Source organism: Prenolepis imparis, unplaced genomic scaffold (genome assembly GCF_030444845.1).
Source record: "Prenolepis imparis isolate NDT839.2.m4 unplaced genomic scaffold, iyPreImpa1.0 SCAF_7, whole genome shotgun sequence".
NCBI classification, from domain to species: Eukaryota; Metazoa; Arthropoda; class Insecta; order Hymenoptera; family Formicidae; genus Prenolepis; species Prenolepis imparis.
The window spans coordinates 8,158,848-8,179,989 of record NW_028141165.1 but is presented as its reverse complement, the minus strand read 5'-3'; the positions used below and the strand labels follow the sequence as shown (position 1 = coordinate 8,179,989).

General features: G+C 35.8%; 2 protein-coding genes across 2 annotated transcripts in view; one reads left to right on the top strand and one right to left on the bottom strand.

Annotated features, from left to right (window-relative positions):
• LOC145938783 (uncharacterized) overlaps window positions 1-21,142 on the top strand; it is a 193,936-nt gene that overhangs the window by 36,966 nt on the left and 135,828 nt on the right. The window lies entirely within an intron of this gene.
• The window catches only part of LOC145938784 (uncharacterized), a 139,204-nt gene that overhangs the window by 53,384 nt on the left and 64,678 nt on the right, over window positions 1-21,142 (bottom strand).

Genomic DNA, 21,142 nt, shown 5'->3' with positions numbered 1-21,142 from the left:
CTTCTTTCTTAATTCTTAGATATTCATCATCGAATTAATTTTTGAAAGCAATTGAAAATGTGACGATTTCTTGTACGAGATATTTGTTTCAAATTATTTTACATAACTGTTTCTCAGCTATGTGAACCTAGCACCCGACTTTTTAAAAATTAATTTTTTAAAACGGAAAATGATAGCATTTTGTTTGTAGTTGTTTGTAGTAACAATAATTTCGTTTGTAGTTTTATCAATAAATAAAAAAAATTTTTTTAATGACTCGCACCCGACATTGAGATATCGCAAATCCGCTTGCGCAGTCTTCTTTAGAATCGTTTGTAGTTGTTTGTAGTGATTTTCTTTCGTTTGTGTAGTTGAGCGGTTCAAAAGTTATAAACAATTGTTTATTCGTCCAAGAGGTAAATTTGTTAATTTTGAAAATATCGCAAATCCGGTTGCGCAGTCTTCTTTAGAATCGTTTGTAGTTGTTTGTAGTGATTTTCCTTTCGTTTGTAGTTGAGCGGTTCAAAAGTTATAAACAATTGTTTATTCGTCCAAGAGGTAAATTTGTTAATTTTAAAGATATCGCAAATCCGGTTGCGCAGTCTTCTTTAGAATCGTTTGTAGTTGTTTGTAGTGATTTTTCTTTCGTTTGTAGTTGAGCGGTTCAAAAGTTATAAACAATTGTTTATTTGTCCAAGAGGTAAATTTGTTAATTTTAAAGATATCGCAAATCCGCTTGCGCAGTCTTCTTTAGAATCGTTTGTAGTTGTTTGTAATGATTTTCCTTTCGCTTGTAGTTGAGCGGTTCAAAAATTATAAACAATAATTGTTTATAACTTTTGAACCGCTCAACTATATATACACAAACGAAAGGAAAATTACTACAAACAACTACAAACGATTCTAAAGACTGCGCAAGCGGATTTAAAAAAACTTAAAAATTGATAAAGTTAGCTCTTAGACGAATAAACAATTGTTTATAACTTTTGAACCGCTCAACTACAAACAAAAGGAAAATCACTTCAAACAATTACAAACGATTCTAAAAAAGACTGCGCAAGTGGATTTGAAAAATCTTTAAAATTAACAAATTTACCTCTTGGACGAATAAACAATTGTTTATAACTTTTGAACCGCTCAACTACAAACGAAAGGAAAATCACTACAAACAACTACAAACGATTCTAAAGAAGACTGCGCAAGCGGATTTGCGATATTACAATGTCGGGTCCGAGTCATTAAAAAAATTTTTTTTATTTATTAATTGATAAAACTACAAACGAAATTATTGTTACTACAAACAACTACAAACAAAATGCTATCATTTTCTGTTTCAAAAAATTAATTTTTAAAAAGTCGAGTGCTAGGTTTACATAGCTCGTCGTGTGCGATTAATATTTTATTACTTTATCAATAAAATTTATTATTTAAATATTTGTAAATAAAATTTAAAAAAAATTGTAAGAAATGATAACATTATTAATGCTATTATCGCGATATTTGTCGAAATTATTCGAACGTGGAATAAAAGCGTGCAGGGATGAAAAGAGTTCGGACGCGTTACTATTGTCGCTTATATCGGACGGATAATCACTGAAGTCGGCTGACCAGTGCTACTTTCTATCCCTGATTAATCGCCAGACTCGAAAAAAATCACTTTCTCATTATTATTGCATATGTACATTATATTGCATATTACATGCGCGTATAATATGACTCATTTGAGCGAGATTTGTTAAATAATTTCGTCGAAACGCTTATATATACATGATGTCATATGATATAAAACTTTTTAAGGATAGAAAGTAGCACTGGTCAGCCGATTTCAGTGATTATCCGTCCGATATAAGCGACAATAGTAACGCGTCCGAACTCTTTTCATCCCTGCACGCTTTTATTCTTCGTTCAAATAATTTTGATAAATATCGCGATAATAGCATTAATAATGTTATCATTTCTTACAATTTTTTTAAAATTTTATTTACAAATATTTAAATAATAAATTCTATTGATAAAGTAATAAAATATTATTCGCACACGACGAGCTATGTGAACCTAGCACCCGACTTTTTAACAATTAATTTTTTTAAACGGAAAATGATAGCATTTCGTTTGTAGTTGTTTGTGGTAACAATAATTTCGTTTGTAGTTTTATCAATTAATAAATAAAAAAAATTTTTTAAATGACTCGCACTCGACATTGTGATATCGCAAATCCGCTTGCGCAGTCTTCTTTAGGATCGTTTGTAGTTGTTTGTAGTGATTTTCCTTTTGTTTGTAGTTGTGCGGTTCAAAAATTATAAACAAATTGTTTATAACTTTTGAACCCGCTCAACTACAAACGAAAGGAAAATTACTACAAACAACTACAAACGATTATAAAGACTGCGCAAGCAAATTTAAAAAATCTTAAAAATTGACAAAGTTAGCTCTTGGACGAATAAACAATTGTTTATAACTTTTGAACCGCTCAACTACAAACGAAAGGAAAATCACTTCAAACAACTACAAACGATTCTAAAGAAGACTGCGCAAGCGGATTTAAAAATTGACAAAGTTAGCTCTTGGACGAATAAACAATTGTTTATAACTTTTGAACCGCTCAACTACAAACGAAAGGAAAATCACTTCAAACAACTACAAACGATTCTAAAAAAGACTGCGCAAGCGGATTTGAAAAATCTTTAAAATTAACAAATTTACTTCTTGGACGAATAAACAATTGTTTATAACTTTAGAACCGCTCAACTACAAACGAAAGGAAAATAACTACAAACAACTACAAACGATTCTAAAGAAGACTGCGCAAGCGGATTTGCGATATTACAATGTCGGGTGCAAGTCATTAAAAAAATTTTTTTTATTTATTAATTGATAAAACTACAAACGAAATTATTGTTACTACAAACAACTACAAACGAAATGCTATCATTTTCCGTTTAAAAAAATTAATTTTTAAAAAGTCGAGTGCTAGGTTCACATAGCTCGTCGTGTGCGATTAATATTTTATTACTTTATCAATAGAATTTATTATTTAAATATTTGTAAATAAAATTTAAAAAAATTGTAAGAAATGATAACATTATTAATGCTATTATCGCGATATTTATCAAAATTATTCGAACGAGGAATAAAAGCGTGCAGGGATGAAAAGAGTTCGGACGCGTTACTATTGTCGCTTATATCGGACGGATAATCACTGAAATCGGCTGACCAGTGCTACTTTCTATCCCTGATTAATCGCCAGACTCGGAAAAAATCACTTTCTCATTATTATTGCATATTATATGCGCGTATAATATGACTCATTCGAGCGAGATTTGTTAAATAATTTTGTCGAAACGCTCATATATACATAATGTTATATGATATAAAACTTTCTGTTTTTTTTCCCCGATTTCAAACATTAAACGGTAAGAGTTTTATACGTCGTGTGAGCTATGTGAACCTAGCACCCGACTTTTTAAAAATTAATTTTTTAAAACGGAAAATGATAGCATTTTGTTTGTAGTTGTTTGTAATTGATAAAACTACAAACGAAATTATTGTTACTACAAACAACTACAAACGAAATGCTATCATTTTCCGTTTTAAAAAATTAATTTTTAAAAAGTTGGGTGCTAGGTTTACATAGCTCTGTTTCTCGTCTTCAGAGAAACCTGTCGAGCTCGATTGTTGGCTGAGTTTGTAAAAGAATAATTTACAATAATTATATTCGATAATTATTTTGCGATCTTCTTTTTTTTAAATGTAATTATTATTAAGCATGAAATCGATCTTTTTAAATTCTTACATATTCAGCATTGAATTAATTTTTGAAAGCGATTGAAAATGTAACGATTTCTTACATGAAATATTTGTTTTGAAATATTTTATATAACTCTCTCTTATTTTTCTTATATCGTCTGTTCTCCAATTTTCCTGCATTTTCAAAGATTACGTCGCGAAGCACACTTCACTGCAACTGCAGCGTAATCCGCTACGCACGAATCTCGCGGATTCTGACAGAAAGCGATGTCCGCTCTCTCCCGGGTTATATTTCAACGGAGGAGATAGATATTTTCAGCGCGACATTCGTGCACATTTGTTGCCAGGAAAAAATTTCGATTTTAAGAGCGCATATCCGACCGTAAGCCACATCCAGAGATCATTGTCCTTCGTCGACAAAAATTATCAAGCTCATTCTTGCAACAAATCTATATCCGATATTCAACTCGCGGATATCAGCGGTCATATCGAGGTTCAAAAAATGGGAAACATGTGCGTAGAATAAAATAGAAAGAATTTAAATGCATACAAAAATGCAAATATCTTGAATTATCATTCTAGATATATACCAGATATTTCTCTTAATTTTATTATTCGAGATTTTTTCGAATTATATTATAATTAGAAAATAAATTATAATTATTATATCATTCTACGTGAATTATATCCCTTCATTAAACATTTTATATGAGTACACAAAATATAAAAATAGAAATTATAAATATAAATATAAAAAATAATTATAAATATAAGAATAAAATATAAATATAAAAATGTTATATGAACACATGTTACATATGCAACTGATTGTATACGATCCGTATTTATATCGTCTAAATCTCAAACCGTTCCTTGATTTGCGTATACCAGGTATGCTCTGTTTGGAAGATTACGTGCTCACCTGCAGATACGAAAATGCATGTGGGACCCGCTGTAGATCAGCGCGACAGGATCCCCTCTCGCGGGAGTCCTATATACGTTCGTATATCTCATCGCGGTATATACGGAATTCCGATGTAACGTGTGCATAATGCATGCTCCGATGCGTGTTATGATATTTTTCGCGACGGTGGAAAGACGTTATTCAGGATTTTCTGACTTGGGGAAACTAACGCGTCCGCCGCGCGTCGAGAGAAGACGCGAACGCGATCTCACCCTCCTCCTCCCATTTCCAGCGTTTTCGATTCTCGCTCTCCTTCCTTTTGATCGCCGCGGCTTCCGTATCTCGGAGGCTGGCTACACATCCGGATAACTCGAAGCGTTTCCGATTTACTCCGCGTGTGTCCCTTTCGCGTCGGGGGACTTTGACGCGTCCTCCCTCGGGAATCCTAAATATTTCGTAGGCGCCTGACGGATTACACAGATGGAATCTGATCGAGGATGTTTACAATTTCGAGAAGAGATATTCTTTGAGGTGTGTATATTGGATTTCTGAAGGATGTTAACGCACGAGAAAGAGAGAGATGCGGCGTTATTCAATTTCGCGAAAGATTCTTCAAAGTGAAACTCCCGAATATGCATCTCTATCTCTCTGTGAATATTATTGCGAGAGATCTCGGTTGCTCCTTTGCGATAAGTTCGCTTTATTCGTGGACTATCGATTTTCATTCGAAGAGATTTGGAAATTCTCTTAGAGTTATCGATGATGAAATAATTCGGTAATATAACGTCGTGACTTATTGACGAGTTATCGATGCGAAGAGGAGTATTCCGTGGAGTCTCTCTCTAAGGAGAAACTTCCCTCCTCTCTCGCGTGTTCCCGTAATGATTTAGTAAGTCGCGCGAATCGGTTCGACGTTCGATATTAATATTTCCCCCCGTTCCATTTCACGAGAAGGGAATCATCCGCGAGAGAAATCAAAGCTCTCTCAAAGCGGATATATATAGCTCGAAATATTTAGCTTCTTTAAGGAACTCGGGTCGTCTCTTCTCCGACTTCCTGATTACCCCCGAAAGACTTTTCTGTATCAAGAGAAATATATATCCGAGACGACTCTCGGTGGCCCGGGGTCCGGGGCTTTCGAATGCAAGCAAACGGTTAACAAGAACCACAAAGCAAATGAGAGCGACGTTAGTGCAGTCGGTATTCTCGTTCTCTAGGTAGGAGCTTAGTAATAATAACGTTGTGCCATGTGTTTACAAAGGTCGGAACGGAAATTCCGGGAGAAGCCCCCTTTCTCTCTCTTCACCCCCTGCACTTCTATGCGGATGTAGTTGACCGCGGGGATGCAGCAGATGCGCGCGTTTTAAGAAAACGCGCAATTAACAGACCACGCTCGAGGCTTTTGTGATACTTTGGCTTATTAACGACGGAACTACACCTCGCGCAAACGAGTTTTGTCGCCGATTCCGGTGAAAAACTAAATTTTTGCCAAGTACGAAGAGTTTATTTAATTTCGTTCCCGCGATAGTTTTTAATTTCTCCGTGAAACAACTATAAAGTTCGAATTATACGGTTCAATTCGTGAAATTCAACCGTTTGTCTATAAGATGAATTTTATATTATTTATAATATTTATATAATTCATCTATAAGATAAACTATATATTTCGAATTCAGATATGAAAAAGGTTAATGAGAGCCAGGCATAAATATTACATACAAAATTATTTATAAATTCCTGTATACCTACTTATATGTATTTTGAGAAATTTGTAAACTTTACTAGCCCTATTCTTATCTGAATATATATATCAGAGCTTTTTCGATATTACTTTATATATTTCGTATTATAATAATCTTTAAATTCATGAAATTTAATTCATAAAGGTTTTAATTCATGAAATTGAACCGTTCATTATTTACCTACAAGATAAATTATATTATTTATAATATTGATATATAATTCATTTATTCATTATATTATAATTCATCTCTATAACATAAATTATATAATTTATAATATAATATAAAAATAATCTATAAATACTATATAATATACAATTAATATATATAAATAATATTTAAATTACATAAATCATCACATACATAATTCGAATTACATGTTTCAATTCATGAAATTTTTTTAGCTTGAAGTTTCTTATAGAGCGTCTTTCATACAAAAAAATCCTGCTTATGCTTGCGATTTTGTAATACGAACGGATCCTTTGCCGTGTGTCTCGAGGAATCTCAATCGGGCAGGATGCCATGGTGATTACCATTTCTGTCGCGATAAGACGAAACATTCCCCAGCGATTCAATCATCCAACGCGCTATAGTCTCTCTCTCTTTCTTGGCAACAATAAAATTCGCCCCGAGAGAACTTGCCGCATCTTCTCTCTCGAAGCAATTTCAGATAATATTGCCGCGGAGATGAACCGGAAGGCGGACGAAGAAAAGTGATTAGAAAGTTCGTCGGGCGATTCTTTCGGTTAGATATCGAACGCGATCCCCGGCAATTTCCGTGTCGAGCCGTCGTCTCGATTGATGACGTGGCGCATATCGTGAACCTCGCCTCGCGTGTAATAATGCAATATCAATAATTCCTCATACAAGAGACTTCTTGAAGACTAGATTGATGTATTATAGGATGAAACGACGACGATAAATTGTGTTGCATGCGAAAATAAATTACGAGCTGTACAAGATTTCTAGCAGTCAAATTCAACCATTTTCACCAAAACGATCCTCAATAAATTATTACGAATAGAGTAATCATTTCTTTCTGAGGAAAATCACACCTCTTTCTCTCTATCTCTATCTCCATATCTTTTCTCTCGAATGACAACGATCGAGATAGACACGTGTCGTAAAATGCACTAATCAGCGCAGGTGGACCGCGCTATTACGTCAGTGAGAGAGAAGACGTCCCGGTGGCACATGTGTTCCAGACGATGAGGTATCGCCCCGGGGGTCGAAAATGCAGCCCTCCTATATGCTATCGCGGTCTGGCAGATATACCCGACTAATATACCCCGGGCGCGACACCGTCATCGTCGTCGCCGGGCGTCGTGAATTCGCGCATTCGCTTTGTCGCGACCATAAATTGCGGCGAGGCCGCGGTATCGCGACGAAGGTCGCCCGGTGGTTGCCACGCAGTAAATAACATCACTCGCAAACGTCGACTTGGAATTACGCTCTTGGAATTACGCAGTCTGGTAATTAATCGCGCGAGGAAAGCTAGAATTCCTCGATTTTCCAAGACTAATTTCTTCTCAGCGATATAGTTCTCCTTATTTGCATGAAAAATGTCGTAATCATACATACTGATTTTAAATCTCCTAACGTACGATAATAATTAAAAGTAATAAATAATAATACAAATAAAATAATTAAATATCCTCTCCAATATATTTTTATTACATATATAATAAAAATATATAAAAAAATAAAATATATTAGAGAGAATATTTAATTATTTTATTTTATATATATATCATTTAATTTCTGAAATACAAAACATGCTCAAGCTGTAGGAGATAGCTCGAGAAGAATACACGACAGCGGCAAGAAATCGAGCAAATTGTATACGAGCCGTTTCGTTGCAACAATCCCGGCTTCCGTGCACTCCCGGTTTTCAATTAGCTCGAGAGATCGTCGAAGGCACGATCGATTAGGAGAAGAAGTCAGGTGAAGGCAGACAGACGGCAACCTTACTCTTCTTCTTGCTCGACCGGGCTCGTTTCCACGAGTCAGTAGCTACGTTTCCGGAACGCGTTTACGTGGCCGCGCCATTAAATCCCGCGCCGAGCGATCGCTCGTACGTTTTACGGGGGATCACGCGATGCGTCTGCCTTCTCCCGCAACCCTTCTTTTTTCTTCCTTCTCACCCCTGGATACCTTTTTGTAACTCGGGAGAGATCATTTACAGCATCGGAAAAATCAATGACGCGTCCCGTCGTTAAAGAATATCAACGTCGTTCGCGATTTATCGCGAAAACAGCGAGGTGAGATAAGATTAGGTGCGGGAAGGGGAGAAAGAGGGGCAAACGTGTAAGAGAAATTTGACAAATTGAAATTTTTCTCGATGAAAAAATCTCGAATCGATTTTTCTATAATCTGGTCGCCCAGAAAAAAGTCATTTATTACTTTCTTCAATTTTCTGACTTACTTATATATATATATATATATATATATATATATATATATAGATATTTTAATTAAGAAAAGATTTTTTTTATTTTCGAATTGCTGAATACTAGCAATTTTTTTCGAAAAAAGCAAAATAAATGGAATTTGGTTATTTATTTTTGTCGTTAAAACTGAAATCGCGAGTTGCAAGTCATCCCCTATCATGCATGTTATAGTGCATCCCGTATGGAATTGCAAATAAAATGATTCTATTTCTGCTCGGTTTTAAATGATGTCGGTTCAACTCGTAGTAATTGAATCGAGGACCGCCTGGTAAACCAGGCAGTTCAACTCCCGCACGCTGTTTACGCAGGCGAGCGTTATTTGCGGCATGTTTACTTATCATATGTGGATATGCTACGCGGACTAGCAGTTGCCAGTTCATTGAATTCGAGGATGATTTTAGCGCAGCTGTTAAGTAGAAAGAGGCGCAAACCCGAAAACTTGATTCTGAAAGGATAGAATTCTATAAGTAAAGTGACGAAATAATATTTCACGGAACTAAAACCAAAGTCTTACCTAATTGGTCAGTCGCCTAATTTTACAGAAGATGAATAATAATCTTATTTAAAAACAAAAAGAAATTAAAAACTTGGAATCTCAATTTTATTTAATACCTGCATTCTTCGTATAGCTTGAGCTGTTTTGTATTTTAGAAATTACATGTTTTCAGGAATCTATATACATAATAAAAGATAATTAAAATATCCTCTCTAGTATATTTTTATTATGTAAATAAGTAAATATATATTATATGTATATATTATGATAATGATAAAAAAATAAAATAATTGAATATTTTCTCTAGTATATTAAATATATAAAATATAATAAATAAAAAAATATTCAATAATATAACGTTTAACGTAACGTTTAGATAAATAAAAAATTTCAAACGCTGAGAAACCGCATCATTCTGCCGAAATTCGAAATAAAAGCTATTCGGGGGCAAAAGGGGGAGGAGAAGTTCGCAGATATAACGCGCGATATAAAATAGTTTCGGGAGGGTGATTTCGCTAATGTCGTAGTCGGACTATTTGCCTGCCACACTTACACGCGCAATTCCACCGTGTGTACGTGTGCGCGCACGTATGTGCCGCACTTCCGGCCGGGAACTACCCTCGCCATTTCCGGACGATGCATCATTGGACCCCGATAAAGTTTGCGACCCGCCGCGCCGCCGGCGACGAAACTCGCGTCGGGAGAAACAAAAACCCCCGCCCCTTCCATCCCTCTCTCTTTCGGTAGCTGATACGAAAGATGGAGAACGCCACCCGAAAATTTCATCCGACCCTCTCGGCTCGACCTTCGTCGAATTTCCGGCGCGAATCGGGCTTGTGAATAATTTCCGTTGCTTTCGCATCGGCAATCGTACAACTGTTCTCTATTTCTCTCTCTCTCTCTGTCGTCTTTGACGCGTGTGATTTAGATTTAGAGATAGCCAATTGGACAATTGAACTCTATTATGATAATATAATTTTATATGAAAACGCTGATTAAATTAGTTTTTTCTTTCGATCGTTTCTTTTTTACAAAACGGTTTATTTAATCTTCCTGTTAATGCATAATTTTTCACCTTTCCATCAATTCAGCAATGTATGGGTACCAACTATGTGTTTTCGACATATTACACTGCGACAATTTTTTTATAGCAGCTGTTGACACCGAAGATTCTTTCTTGTTATATTTTGGAAGATTTCCGAATATAAAGACTCTTTATATTTTTTGTTTTAGGCGGAGAAAAGTTTCGATATATTTTTAATATTTTTTAAAAAGTTGCTTTGGGTATTCGAGTATCCTATCATTGATAAAAGGGTTAAACGATCAAGTGGAAATCGAGATGAAGTTAGAGCTCTGGCGTTTTCTTCTCTCGTCGGAGAATCACCGAAACAGAATTATCACTCTACAAACTTTCCGCCCGACGCAATTAAATCCTCTCAGGGGACGACAAAAAAAAAAAAAGAATGAAACGCGGAACAAGTATTTTAAAGAGCCGGCTCGTTCCGGCCCGCGAGTCCGTTAATCACCATTTCTCATTCTTTGCCCCGGAAGGGGGCGAATCGGAGGCGACGCGATCGAGATACACGAGTCACACCTGTTTCAGCGCGCTGATCGATAGTATCCTGAGAATGGGGTGGCTGTTCGCGAGAGGTCCTTGACTAATGATCGTTTCTCGTGACGGGGCGCGATACAGCGATATTCGAGGGCGAAAAAGGTGGACGAGGAGACGGTGGTGGTTCGAGCAGGATAACGCCGAGGCGACAGGTCCTGGCGACTTAGGGAGGGACAGCAAGAAGAGAGAAAGGAGGGAAGAGAGAAAGGCAGATGGATAGAGACGGGGTGGAGAGGAAGTGCAGGGAAAGGGGGCACAGATAGGGGAGATCCGAGCAATGAGACCGGGTGAGACCCTGGATAATTAGCAAAACAGCGGAACTCGGTCGTTAGGAAGCTCCTTCCCTCGATGTTTCACTGTCGTTTACAGGGTGGCATCGATCGTACGCATCACGGTATGCGCCGCCGCCGCTATTACTACTACTTACTCATTCTCCTTCTTCCGACAAATAAGATTTGCCGGAGCGACCCGGCGTCGCGGAGGTGAGTCGCGATGAGATCATCGCGGATATTGGTTCTTTCTTGCGAGAGAGCGATATTACCTGATATATATGACGGTGTAATTCTTTCCCGTAGAAAATACTCTCTTCCTCCGTCCGATATTTTATCCGATATTTTTATGAACTGTGAAGAGAGAGATCGTTTGTTTTATGTTATATATAATTATATTTTCCGGGAGAGAATATTATATATCGTGTGCGACAGATATCATTTTTGATTAAAGGAAAAGACTAAAAATAGAAAAAAAAATACACGTGATATATTGTAATTGACGCTAATTAGCAATAGAAATGATTTGAAAGTGTCATGTTAATCCGATGTTGGTCGCATTTATAAAAATTCGATGACTCATAAAAATCTTGACGTAATTAAAATCACCGTCTTGTCAATCCGATAATTTTCTTGATTCTCCGCGACATTTTACACGTTTTTTTTGTTCTTAGCATACTTTTATTCTTAATATCCATGTCGAAGAATAATTTCTATTTGTATTCAGATTTTCTTAATTTATAAAATCAGGGAGAGAGGCAGATATATATATAATGTGATAAAAAAAAGTATCAGCTTTATTACTTATTACTTTTATTCTTATCCACATCAAAGAATAATTTCTACTTATATTCAGATTTTCTTAATTTATAAAAATCAGAAAGAGTGGTAGATATATGTAGTATGATTGAAACAAGTATCAGTTTCTCATTACTTTTCGAATGAAAGTGCTCGAAAGAGTTGTAAGTACTGGAAGAGTACTCGCGTTGATTAATTAACAAAACAGTGCAACATCATGCACTTGCGTTAATATCGCAAAAGCCTCGAGTCAACGACGAGACGGGGTGCACTAAAGCCATAATTATGCAAACGAATCCGGACGGACGAGGTCCCTCTCCTCCCTTGCCCCACTTGGAATCCGATTCCGTCCGAAGCTATAGCAATTGGAATCATTCGACAAGACGGATTTAAAGGGTTCGTAGAAAAAGACTTGCATCACGAAGGGGCGGCCACTGGCGGTGACCAGCCCCTTTTGTGTAAGCATTAAAAAAAAAGATAACGGGATCGGTATATGTTCCCGGATTCTCTCTCTTCGACGGTCACAGACGTCGAACAGATCCGCTCCAAGCCATTATCGAAATTTACGGAAGTACGTCATGATTCAATTGCATAATATGCTATTAGAGCCAAGCTCTTGAAAATCGATTGTAATTAAGTATTGTACATTTTTACATTTTAAATAATAAGTAAAAAAAAATTAGTAAAATATCCTCCCTCTTTTACAAATATAGGACATATATATTATATATTATATTATATTATTATATTATATTATAGGTATGTCATTTTCGATATAGGAAAATAATATAAAATACAATATAATATAACATAATAATAATATATTTTTTAAAATATAATATATTTGAAAATAATCTAAAAAACGAATGAGGATCAATAGACTCGCGAATCTGCGTTGATTTCTCACGGATGACGAATGATATTATCCGCTTTGTAGTTTACTCGTCCCGGATATTACAATCCTCGGGCATCGAATCGAGTGACGATGGCTCTCGAAAATCACGTCCGACGAGAAAGAGGCGCGTTCTATTTCGGATGCAAACCGTAGACCCGCGTCTCCGCAAAAACGCATTGCGATTCGGAACACGTGGTCCGGACCCACTTGATTTCAGATCCCCGATGGATCGATGGGGGAACAAAGTCGGTATCGAAGCCGAGAACGAGATATTAATTTGCAGCGTTCGAGGCTCGATCTGGATTTCCCCTCTACATCATGTAGTTAATTATTCTGCCAATTTGCCTGAATATCGACTCGCGGCGAAGATGGCGCATAATTATCGATGACTGTTCGAGAAGATGTCTCTCTCTCTATAATATTGCTGATATATTCCCGTATAAAGATTTGCTCAACAGTAATTATATGGCTCGATAAATTAATTGTTGATATTATATTAAAATATAATATATATAATATAATATTAATATAATATATATAATATAATATTAATATATGTAATATAATATAACATTAATATTAATATATTAATATTATATTATATTATATAATTTTAATATATTTATATAATATTACATTATATTACTTTTTCATGTCATATATTAGTCTAAAGTTTACTATTCATGGTGACATTTATTAAATATCGATACACGCAGAGTGAACTTATTGTTCGTGCGCGCGCGAGATCGTTTAAATCAAGAGCCAATATTCACGAACTTTTCGAGATGTCTATTTGCACTTTGATTCGACAGTCAAGAAACTCTTGGATGGACGGTACTTAAATTGTTTCAAAACTACTGGAAGAAAGGCCCGCAAGCGGTTTGAAGAAGCTGCTTCAAACTTGAAAACGTGGTGGTTTCTGTTCTTGACGTCTTTCACTTTTCTCCCATCGTTCCCGGATCAAATCAAAAGACGATGTTATTTGCTGACAACGGTGAAATTTTTTTCAATGAGGCGTCTCATTTCTATCAAACCGGATTGTTTCCCGGCGCGTTTTCCTTCGTGTTTTCAAATTTCGGCTCTTATACCATCAATTCAATTTTAGCGAAGTGAAAACTTTGAGCAATGATCAGTAAAAGTTTTTATAGGAAAAATTCCTTGACGTTAGCTAGCTTAAATATTTTTACGATGACACCTAATTTTATTCACAATGTTGACAGATAACGTTTGTATGAGATTAGTTATACGTTTCTATTATAAAGATATTGGAAAATTCTATTTTTTTCAGATTAAATCACTTTACTTTCTTTCCTTATTTTTTCCGATTTTTATTATCTATTACAATGTTTAAGAAAATTTTTTCAGATTTATTATGAATATATTATAAAATTATTAAAAAGATAGACAAATAAATATGTATGTAATTTATCCTCCTACGTATTTAGCCGCAGCAAAAATCACTCACGATTAAATTTTCTTCTTCAATCTAAATTTTTCTATCGGCAACTTTTTTATGCCACAGCGTCACATCTGTATACAGCATTCTACATTTTTGCTCATCGATATTTTCACGCTCGGTCATACATTTGCAATCGCAATCAAACGCGAAAAGCGGATATTGAAAGGCAATCACATGACGGCGATTTTAGCTACAGCTGCTTTCGGCGACCAAGATAAAAAGAATGGCGGATCCGCAATTGTTTGCGGCGATATAAAATGTAACCGGATGTGCTATAGCTATAACACGTTCCTTCTTGGCTTCGATTCTACCCCAGAATTTAGGGCATACGGACGCTTTTTGCAATGATGAGCATATACAGACGAATGCATTGGCACGTTTGGGGGTTGCTTTTAAAAATGGACAACGTTTCTTCATATATATGAGAGTTGCACGCGAGGAGAGCCATTCTAAATATGCGCATAAATATGAATACAGGCAAAAATTCTGAAAACAGCGAGCAGCTTGAATTAATTTCTCTTTATTCAATGCATTGTTTTATAAATTCCTCGCGCGTAATGCAACAGAGTGATAATTTTTTCTCTCTCTTCCTCGCACGGAAATAAGAGGAAATATTTTATTTAATTATTTGGCCGTAAATTAACGTATAACTTGGCTCGAAAATTAGCTCCTATTCTTCTTTAATTTATTGTTTTTATAAATTATATAAATTAGGCAAAATATGACGCGCCCGATACGATAACAAAATGTATTGTATTAAGATCTTTTAAATTACTCATTTTTTTTAAAATTATTGTTTATTCCGACATGTAGATGCACGAATAATATTTCCTTTTTTTCTTCAGATAAGAAATTCTGAATTTAGTTGAAACATATTCTTTTTATAGAAAGACGGATTATACATTATGTACATACATTTGAACATTTATTCTTATATTTTTAAAAAACGTGCAATTGCATTCAAGAGAAAAAAAAGAGAGATATCTGCGGATGTATTTTCAGAATGTAAATTGAGTAAAAACTGAAAAACAAAGATTTTTTGGTCAATGTATTTGCTGACCTGTGTCAGGATACAAGCTGATATGATACTGTTTTTATTGCTCGTTCTCACGCGAAAGTTAATTCGGCACTCGCATTTACATTCTCCTTGTAATTTGTATATACACTCCCACTTGCGTGTCAAACGAAATACTACTTTATTCACGTTATAATTTGTTCCAAATTTATTCGATTTATATATAAAAATTCGCAGCCGAAGATTATCTCGTTTGAAATTACATACGCGTTCCTATATGTATCAAGAGAACAATAATTCGTCTATGTATTCATAGATGAAAATTCTCATTTATCATTATCAATTTACTCACAGCAGCGATTTTATTTTAAATTCATTTTAAAAATTTGTAATTTATAATACAGCTAATTATTCGCGCTCGAATTAATCGCGATATATAAACTGCGTGAGAATGCACGAGAGTGAGTAGTGTAGTTATTCGTGTAATTGCGCGTATATACATATATCAATCGGGGAAAATAACAACGCTGACAGTGGACGTAGACGACTTTATTACCGTAGCACGTATCTATCTTTTAGCACTCTCGCGGGGCATTTGTCTTCATTATTTTCTCGCGCAAGGGCGATCTACATGCTTGGGCGAACACGAATAGTGACTTCCGGTCAGTTTTATCCCCTGTCGTAAGAACGCAATCTAAAATTGAATCGCCGCGATACGGCGAGGACAGAGGTAGAAGAGGGATAAGAGTCTTGTCGAGTCAGTGAATCCATCTTTCGAGTAAGTTGTTTTTTCCAAACACGCGATCGTAACTTGCGAATCGAAGAATTTTAATATATGTATATCTTCTGCGATATATGAAATGTCAACATTTAAAAAGACACTTTCGTGTTATGTAATATAATATAAAATATTTATATTATAACAAAAATATAATATAATTATAATATATTTTTTTAATATAAATTTTTAATATTTGTCATCTGTCAAAACAAATGAGTTATATTTTTTATATGAAAATAAGTAAGTGAAACGCAAAAACAATTAAGCAAAATAAAGCGTTCGAGGAGGAGTGTAAGTCATCGGTATTAGATCTCGAATCTTACAAATAATTGACTACGTTTCGGATTTATGCGTTTTCGACATTTAATCGAAAAAAACTACCGAACCATTCGATCGACGAATCGAAGCGAAACCGCAGTAGAAACGTTGTTAACAGCGTACCCGGCACCGAGTGAATTAATCGAGCGTGTTACACGTTTACACCGGTGTGCAGCCGGCATGCATACAGACCGTTCGTCGTCGGCGATCGACCTCGCGACCACCCCGTACATCGCATCCCCCTCGGCGTTTAAGCGCCGAAAACGCGAACACGTGTATCGGAAAACCATCGGCAAATAGCGAGATTAGTGTCGATCTGTGTACACTCTAAATCAATGTGCGAATGGTGCGCGGGAGGTGTAAAATCGCTCTGTCCGCGCGCGTGTTTAATTGCCCAAGACGTTCGGGTCGGTGCTTTTAAGCGTGTATGATTAAATTGCGTGCGAATGATTTTTTTTCAAGCTAAATGGTTCATTAAATTATGGATTACGAAAAACGCACAATGATAGGAGATAATATTAGAAAATCTTTTTCGAATACGCGTTTCCTTTTTCGTTTAACTTTGGAATGATCAATGACATTAGTTCTTTATGCACAAATCTGCAATTTTTTCATTTTTCTTATGTGTCAACAATCTTCTTAAAATTTAGTTTAATGGTTGGTACAAGTATTTAAATAAATAATATGTTCATAACACATGTCTTTATATTTTAATTCGTCTTTTAAAAATGGATGATAGATATCATCCATTTGTAACGTCCCATTTAATAGCGATCACACACACATTTTATAGGATTAAATTAAAAATGTTAAATCATCGGAAATCTCTAATTCTTTATATTCTTATATTATTCAAATCTTATTATAATTCGAATATAATTACATATTTGATTATAATCAAATTATAGATAATATCTCATATTTGTTTGTATCTTGTCGCTTATAAACGTACAATGTATTATCCCTCGTAATTGTGCTAATAATCATGTTTCTCTCTCTCGCTCAGAATCGGTCTAATCGGGTCTCGTGAGCGACCTGTGTGTGGCCCATCGAGCGTTGTTACCCCATAAACGTACGCCTTCGCCACGTTAATTGCATCCCCTTGCCGGTGCACTAAGCGCATCTGATGCAGCCATGCGCGCGTTCTCCGCCAGTGTTCTCCGTCAAATCGTAAAACGGCGCCGGGAAGCGACAATGTGCTCTCTCGTGTGATTTATTTCTGTAATTTAACTAACTCGCCGCGATCTCCGTCGCCACCGCCATCGTATCCTGGAGAACGCGAGGGGGAGGAAGAGGCGGGCGGAAGTTACCGCGACGCGTACCGGTGCATATTAAAGCGCTGGCCGTTGGCGCGAATTAAAACTATATTTTACAACCGACACACACACTCTCTCTCTCTCTCTCGCATCCGCCTTCGTCGAAAACGCCGTTAAAAGCGCCTCCATTCGCATGAGCGATTCGCCGGTTATTTGCAACTATTCGGTGGAAGCCCGTCGTTCACCAGTCGAAGTTGTATATCCGCCGAAAAACCTTTTAGAAATGATATAATATACCCGTTCTGTAAAAGAGCGCGTACAAAGTGATTCAAAATCACCGAATGTCCTTTTAATAGCAGATTCTCCATTCAATTTAGAAATGATTTTTTTATACCGATAATGTCGATGCACTGAGTCAATAATTTGAAGTTCTAAGCAATTGGCAGAAGAATATTGAAAGAAGAATTTGCTTTTCGCAAATTAAATTTTGTGAAATTAAAAAGTTAGGAAAATTACACTCTTTAATTAATTTTAGAGTGTAATAAAATTTTAATCCGCGGTTTAGCCAGCAAAGATGTGAAGAACATTGAACGAGTTGCAAGAAATAATGACCTTTCTTATATTATATAGTATATTCGCTAAGAAAAAATCGATTCCAAATTAACTAAAGATTATCTTATTAAAAGGATATTTGTAAATTTTGGAACATTCTATATATTCTTAATGTTTCTAATTTCGTATTCTGGTATATTACATTTATATTGATTGTAAAAGAATGGTTATCAGATTTTTGACAAAGGTTATATATTATATTTTTATATATTATATGTATATTTGTTTAATTTTATATTATATTTTATATTTTATATTGAATTTAAATAGAAAAATTGTGTTTTTCTATTTAAGAGAAAAGATTTTACAATCATTACACAATAAAATTTTCAATTGACGATCTGTGCAAATGAGATGTTCCTCGATTACCTTGGGAACTAAATTAATGTCTTTCACGCTCTCGTAAATTCAACACCTTTCAACAACATTTTTCCATTAGCATTTATAGTTCTCGCCTCGACTAATCAGCGGTTATTTTCGTTACTTACTATTAAATTTGTTGCGATCGTAAAATCGTATACCGGGGCGCAAAATATGTCGATCGATGCAAGGACTATTCGAGACGCGACGAAAATTCCGCGATGAAGTTTTGCTTGTCACGAGGAATTGCGCACAGTTAATGGCGGTGGGAGATATTCAGGACAGAAATTATTCCGACGACCGATATACAACTATCTCTACACTCCTGGCGGAAAGGTTTACACCCACGTCGCCCCCACGCGTATATACATATACATATATATTCATGTATATATAACGCATCTGTATATACTGTTCCGTCTCACGTTATTGGATTTCTCACTGTAGTTAGGTTTATTCCGTTGCTCGGCTTAAGACAAAATGATATTCCCCCTAACGATGTCGGCAGGTGAATAAAAGTTGATTAAACAAATCGATATACGAGAATTTCAATCACGGAACGAGTATGTAGCATTATTATTAATCTCATCAATTTCATACAAATTGATACGTGCTATTTTATACGGTGTTTCCCGTTGAATAATGTATTTTCCAAGTGTGATAGATGTTAAGGAAATTTTTTTATTACGTGATATTTATTATTTATTATTCCGGAAATCTTCAATTATAGTTTATTATTCACTCCAACTATCATATTCTAGCAATCCGAATTCCAACAGAGAGAGATGTTCGATATTATTCTGATCTCCGTTTCGTGACGTTGTTCGTAACATTATTTTCTGAAATAATTTTCTCCGAATTTTATAGATGAAACGCGCGAATTTCCGCGAGACTTTTCGACACTTTCCTACCGATTTTAATATCACGAAGGCACGATTCTCCCCCGCTCTTTCCGACTTGCCAGTAATTACTCAGTTGATATGATTGGGTTGGGTCGCGATCCTTGAGAACGTCCACCCTCTCTCTCTGCTCTCCGGCCTTACGGGATCGAATTATCTGCTTAATGGATGGTAATTGCTGCGAAGGTGCACTTAGCAGAGACAGGAGCCGCGCCCGGCTTTATACGCGACACTTGTACGGTCTCGAAATGCACCCCGGTGAAAATGACCGTGCCATGGATTTCGCAGGAGTCTCAGATCGCCATGGGATTTCGCCCTTTTTATCCTAATGTATATCTTGCCTCTTCAAAAAAGGCAGAAAACTTCGAAAGAATGATATACAGATTGATGAAGAGAATCAGAATTTTCTAACTATTAACAATGAAAGATGCTATAAAAGAGCACCGAAAAAAATATAAGAAAAAAATTACACGCTTAAATTATAATATATAATTTAATTAATAAAATAATGTTGATGTACTTTCGATTTAAATCTTTAGTCTCGATTTCATTTACAGCATATCTTGAAACTTAGTCTGACAATTAATAATTGCGAAACGCTCTCTCAACTCCAAGTTGCTGATGGCAGTTGCACTACAGTTGCTATTAGTCAGTTGTTCCTTAAACGACGATTCAGTACTGCAAGTCAAGAAGGAGAGATAGATCCTTTGTAGAATCTTCTCCTTCCCGGCAGACTTTGGGAATCTTTGTCTCGGGGAACAAACAGCATCTCGGTCAATTCGAGAGTCCGTCTTGATTCACCGACTGCGCTTTCCGACGAAGTTTCAGGACTTCAAGTCAGAATTCGGACAAAGACTTTCGACGTTTTGTTCGCGCGTCCGCGCGAGAGGGATGGCGGTTTCGTTTCGAGAGGGGATGATTCGCGCGTGTTTGCTAATTTCTCGGCGATCTCGCATCTGTTCTTCCTTAATCTCTCTCTACCGCCTTTTCCAGATTCGGTTCACCGCCCAACTGGAACAATAACGCGGCTGATTGTAATGGAGACCGTGACGATATCATTGTTCCACGCTTAGCGTCTTATTCATCCGCATCTTCTATTCTCATTTTATTGTCTTTCTTACTCTTGAAGAAATAAAGCTCCTTCAAAATATTTTCACATGTATCACAGCCAAATTTTTCTACCGTTAAATGTCGCGATTTTTTAAAATTATTTGCGTGTGTAACAAAAGAGATTTGCACATATTGTATCGCAAGTATTACGCACATTTGATATCATGAACGTTTAATTTAAAAAAAATTAACTATTATGTAAGCAAAAAATTTTATCAAAATTTTTTTCCGAAATTTTTACACAATATTTTATTAATAATATTATACAGGGTGTATCAGACCACCCGTCCACCCCTTTTATTTTGGAAATGGTTCAAAATTATGAAAAATCGCGAAATACGTGTTTGATTATTTCGAGGGACTACTCTTTTAAGGGGGTTTTGATAGTTGTTCCCCTAAGAAGGTACCCCAGGGAGACCCCAACTCAAAAATTTTAAATG